Consider the following 6,229-nt stretch of genomic DNA (forward strand, 5'->3'; position numbering starts at 1 on the left):
TAGATATATTTGTGATGTCATGTCTAATAATGGTTTGTGTTTAGTTTTCAGTTCTTAACTAACAGGACAAATCACGACTTAACTGGAAATCAGTACTTATACTAAAGTCAGAACTTAAGATATCAGAACTTAAGTTATCAGAACTTAAGATATCAGAAGATATTTATCAGGAGATAATATCAGGACTTAAGAAGATATTCAGATAAGAAAGGCGACCGATTAAAGGAAAGAAGATTAAGACAAACACAAGAAGAGATATGCATGGAGAAGAATTCTATGAAGAATAGAATACTTGGAGGAAAAGATAACTAGTTGATATATTTTAGGATGCAGACTTATGTTCGATATCAATTAGAAGATTATCTTGTAACTGCGTGTCTATATAAACACAACATATGGTTTACACTATAAGTGTTATCATAATCGAGAATATTATTCATTGTAACCCTAGCAGCTCTCGTGATATTTGTTCATTACTGAGAGAGAACGGTTCCATTGTAATACTGTTTTATTAATAAGATTATTCTGTATTTCATACTTGTGTTCTTAATTTGATTTAATTGTAGTATACACTGTATTCAACCCCCCTTCTACAGTGCGTGTGACCTAACAAGTGGTATCAGAGCAATCTGTTAACACATATACAGTAAAGATAAAAAACAATCATGTCTGAAGATGAGAAAACTCTAACCAAGCCCACCAAAACTGAAGAAACTCCAAAGACTCAAATCCATAATCGATATGAGACTATTATGGTTCCTATACTGGAACCTTATGAGTATCCTATATGGAAAGTGAGGATGACTATGTTTCTGGAAGCTACATATCCAGAATACCTTGACTGAATCAATAAAGGTCCACATAAGCCAACCAAGCTCTCTGTTGTAGTTGCAGATCAGCCAGCACATACTGTACCAAAGGAGAAAAGTGAATATACAGCTGAAGATATCTCATCTATTGCCAAGGATGCAAAGGTAAGGCATTTGCTGCATAGTGCCATTGATAATGTCATGTCAAACAGGGTAATTAACTGCAAGAATGCAAAGGAGATATGGGATGCCTTGGAGACAAGATGCCAGGGAACTGATTCAATTAAGAAGAACAGGAGAACTATACTCACTCAAGAGTATGAGCACTTTGACTCAAAACCTGATGAGTCATTAACTGGTTTATATGACAGATTTTTCAAACTCTTGAATGATTTGTCACTGGTGGATAAGGAATATGATCTTGAAGATACTAATCTTAAATTCCTTTTAGCTCTTCCTGAAAGTTGGGATTTGAAGGCAACTACTATAAGAGACAACTATGCTCTTGATGAAACTACTCTTGATGAAATTTATGGTATGCTCAAAACTCATGAACTTGAGATGGATCAAAGAAGCAAGAGGCATGGGAGAAAGTCAAGAACAGTTGCTCTTAAGGCTGAGGAGGAATCCCCCAAAGTGGTTGTCTCAAAGAAAGGCAAAGGAAAGGCTCTCATCACAAAGTCTGATACTGAGTCATCAAGTTCTGATAGTGATGAGCATTCAGAAACTGAAAGTCTATCTAAGATGGATGCTGATGAAGAGATGATATAATTGTGTGCTTTTATGGTGAAGGGCATCACAAAGATAGCTTACAGGAAATTCAGAAAGGGAAAGAAGTTTTCCAGGAAAAGTGGAAGTTCTGATAAGAAGGGATTCATAAAATCTGAAGGCAAAGCAGGGAAGTCTTATATAGGAGATTTCTCAAATGTTAAATGCTACAACTGTGGTGAGAAAGGCCACATATCTCCTGATTGCAAGAAAGGAAAAAGTGACAAAGGCAAGGCACTTGTCATAAAGAAGAAAAGCTGGATAGACACTTCAGATTCTGATAATGAGGTGAACTATGCCTTGATGGTAGATGCTGATAACAGTTCTGATGCTGCTGAGTTAAAGGTACCTCAAACAACTTATGCTTTTCATACTGATGATATTACTGAGTTGAGATCTTATCTTAAAACCATATTCATTAGTTATAGAGATCAGACTTTAACTTGTGATAGGTTAACTTCTGAAAATCTGGCTTTTAAGAAAAGGAATGACTATTTAGAAAAAGAGTTAGTTATGTTCCATCAAACTCAGAAAGAAAGAGATGATGCTTTTTATGTTAGAGATGAAGTGTTAAAATTGAATCAATCTCTAAAAACTGAGTTAGAAAAGGAAAGAGAGATTATCAGGACTTGGACTAACTCTGGCAGAACAACTCAGAATTTATTAAGTAGTGGAAACTGGAAAGAGGGCTTAGGTTATGGAGATGATATAAGTGAAACAGGAACTGAACAAATTAAGCCAATTATTGTTAAACAGACTACTAAGCCAAAGTTAAATCCTGTTAAGTTTGTAGCTAAATCTGTAAAGTCTGATTCTGAAAAGATGAAATATACTGAGACAGAAGTTAAGGCAGAGTCAACTTTTGACAAATTGAAACAGGATAAGATAATTGAAGTTAACATAGGCTTAATGAAAAAGAAGTAGCTTAAGTATAAGCTGAAAGAGATTAAGAATGTAAACAAGGTAAAGCCACCTAGGAAAAATAGCAATGGAAAGGAAGGTGTGAATAAAAGCAATAATTATGTGCTTGTTCCTAATGCTCCTAGAAAGAAATGGTATAACTGTGGAAATTCTAACCATCTGACTTCTTTTTATAGGAAGAATAAGAACATAAACTCCTTACTTTCTAAGTCAGGAGTTAAGAGTCAGTCTGTTAGGTTTAAGCCACAAAATCCTAGTTTTCATTGTGGTAGTTTATGGCATCGCATTTATACTTGTAAGGAATATCATAGTTTGTACTATGATTATTATCAAATAAAACCTTCGTTAAAGAAAGTTAGCATTATTCCTTCTAGTGTAAGTTCTGATACAAAGTCTGATACTGTAAATTCAGATAAGAAAAATGTTAACATAAACTCTGATGTTAAATCCGCTGCAAATGTTAACAAACTTAATAAGGCCAAAGGATCCAAGCAAGTCTGGGTCCTTAAAACTAATCATTAGTGGTCTTTGTGATTGCAAGGAAATAGGAAAAACATCCTAGTTCTGGACAGTGGATGTTCAGGACATATGACTGGAAATAAAGCCCTGCTATCAGACTTTGTGGAGAAAGTTGGCCCAGGAGTTTCTTATGGAGATGGCAATATGGGAAAAACTCCGGGATATGGTAATATCAATCTTGGGAATGTCATCATTGAAAAAGTAGCTCTAGTCTCATGACTTAAACACAATCTGCTGAGTGTTAGTCAAATTTGTGACAGAGGTTATCATGTGGATTTCTTTGAAGAACACTGTGAAGTTGTACGCAAATCTACAGGCAAAGTTGTTCTAAAGGGATACATGCATGGGAACATTTATGAAGCCAAGCTTTCAACAAGTTCTAATGGTTCTGCAATCTGTCTGTTAAGTAGAGCATCAATTGAAGAAAGCTGGAATTGGCACAAGAAACTCTCTCATTTAAATTTCAATAATATAAATGAACTAGTCAAGAAAGATCTTGTGAGAGGACTGCCAAAATCAGTATTTGCTCCTGATGGCCTTTGTGATTCATGTCAAAAGGCAAACAAAGAAAATCTTCATTCAAGAGCAAGACTGAATTTTCAATTCTTGAGCCTTATCACCTACTACATGTTGATTTATTTGGTCCAATGAATGTCATGTCTATTGCAAAGAAAAAATATATTATGGTTATAGTAGATGAGTTTACCACCAGGTACACATGGGTGTATTTCTTGCACACAAAAAGTGAAACTGCATCTATCTTGATTGATCATGTCAAACAACTGGATAAATTGGTCAAAGACTCTGTGAAAATCATTAGAAGTGATAATGGCACTGAGTTTAAAAATATGATTATGAAAGAGTTCTGCAAAGACCAAGGAATAAAGCAGGAATTTTCTGCTCCTGGAACTCCACAGCAAAATGGAGTTGTTGAAAGAAAGAACAGAACTCTTATTGAAGCTGCACGAACTATGCTTGATGAAGTAAAGTTACCAACCTACTTTTGGGCTGAAGCTGTGCAGACTACTTGTTTTACTCAGAATGCAACACTTATCAACAAGCATGGAAAGACACCATATGAGATGGTAAAGAAAAAAAGCCAAATCTGAAGTACTTTCATATATTTGGATGCAAGTGTTTTGTTCCTAAGACTCATCCTGAACAGCTATCTAAATTTGATCTAAAAGCTGATGAAGGAATTTTTGTTGGATATCCACTTTCCACAAAAGCCTTCAGAGTCTACAATTTAAGAACAAGGGTTGTCATGGAATCTATCAATGTCTCTTTTGATGATAAGAAGATTACTGGACTTGAAGATTTCAATGATCATGATCAGCTGAGATTTGAGAATGAAGCTTTAAATTCTGATTTTGTAAATTCTGATAGTCTAAATCCTAATACTGCAAACTCTGATGGGTTAAACTCTGATGTTATTGAAATTGTGGTGACTACACTAAAGGAAAATTCACCTGTGCAGGGGGAGCATATTGAAGATCCAACCACATCTCAAGAAGCATCAGAACCTAGAACATGCTCTTCAAGTTCTGATTCATCAAGTTCTGATAATTCTGGAAACTCAAATTCTGATTCATCAAGTTCTGATGGGCCAAGTTCTGATAATTCTGAAAACTCAAATTTTGAAGGATCCAACTCAGAGAGCATAATTTCAGGGGGAGCATCAGAAAATGTTGATGGAGACAGCACAGATCATGGGGGAGCCTCCAGTTCTAGAGATAATCTTCCATCTGCAAGGAAGTGGACTAAAGCACATCTACCTGACTTAATTATTGGAGATCCTGAAGCAGGTATAAGAACTAGAACAACAACATCAATTGAATGTCTCTATCACTCTTTTCTTTCTCAGGCTGAACCAAAGAAAATGGAAGAAGCTCTTCAAGATGCTGATTGGGTGCAAGCAATGCAGGAAGAGTTAAATGAATTTGAAAGAAATAAAGTCTGGACCCTAGTGCCAAGACCAAATGGCAGATCAGTTATTGGTACAAAATGGGTGTTCAGAAACAAAACTGATAGTGATGGCATAATTACAAGAAATAAAGCAAGATTGATTGCAAAAGGATATTCTCAACAAGAGGGAATTGATTATGATGAAACATTTGCACCAGTTGCTAGACTAGAAGCCATAAGGATATTTTTGGCTTATGCTGCTCATAAAAAGTTTACAGTCTTTCAAATGGATGTAAAAAGTGCTTTTCTTAATGGAGAATTGGAAGAAGAAGTATATGTTGAACTTTTGTAGATTCAAAATTTCCTAATCATGTCTACAGACTTGATAAAGCACTTTATGGCCTTAAGCAAACTCCAAGAGCATGGTATGAGATATTAGCTCAGTTTCTTCTGGAAAGTGGATTTAACAGAGGAACTATTGATAAAACTTTATTCTATCTCAACCATGAAAAGGACTTACTTTTGGTACAGATATATGTTGATGATATCATTTTTGGTTCTACAAATGACAGACTTTGTAAAAGGTTTGCCAAGCTAATGCAGTCAAGATATCAAATGAGTATGATGGGAGAACTTAGCTATTTTCTGGGCATTCAAGTCAAGCAGAATGAAGAAGGAACTTTTATTTGTCAATCTAAGTACACCAGAAATTTGTTGAAGAAATTTGGAATGCAAGACTGTTCAAGTACATCCACTCCTATGACCACTGTAACAAAATTGGATAAGGATACTAGTATATCAGTAGATATTACTGATTACAGAGGTATGATAGGCTCATTACTCTATCTAACTGCAACTAGACCTGATATCATGTATGCTACCTGTCTTTGTGCAAGATTTCAAGCAGATCCAAGAGAACCTCACTTAACAGCGGTGAAAAGAATTTTCAAGTACCTTATGGGTACAGCTGATTTAGGATTGTGGTATTCCAGGGAATCAGACTTTAAGCTAATAGGTTACTCAGATGCAGATTTTGCAGGGTGCAAAATTGACAGGAAAAGCACAAGTGGAAGCTGCCAATTTCTTGGAGGCAGATTAGTTTCTTGGTTTAGCAAGAAACAAAAGTCAATTTCCACATCAACTGCAGAGGCAGAGTACATTGTTGCAGGAAGCTGTTGTGCACAGATTCTTTGGATGAAGAATCACCTACTGGATTATGGGTTAGAATTTTCTAAAATCCCTATTTACTGTGATAATCAAAGTGCTATTGCTATGACAGGTAATCCAGTTCAGCACTCTATGACAAA

The sequence above is a fragment of the Apium graveolens genome, chromosome 7 (assembly GCF_009905375.1).
Source record: "Apium graveolens cultivar Ventura chromosome 7, ASM990537v1, whole genome shotgun sequence".
In the NCBI taxonomy this organism is placed as follows: Eukaryota; Viridiplantae; Streptophyta; class Magnoliopsida; order Apiales; family Apiaceae; genus Apium; species Apium graveolens.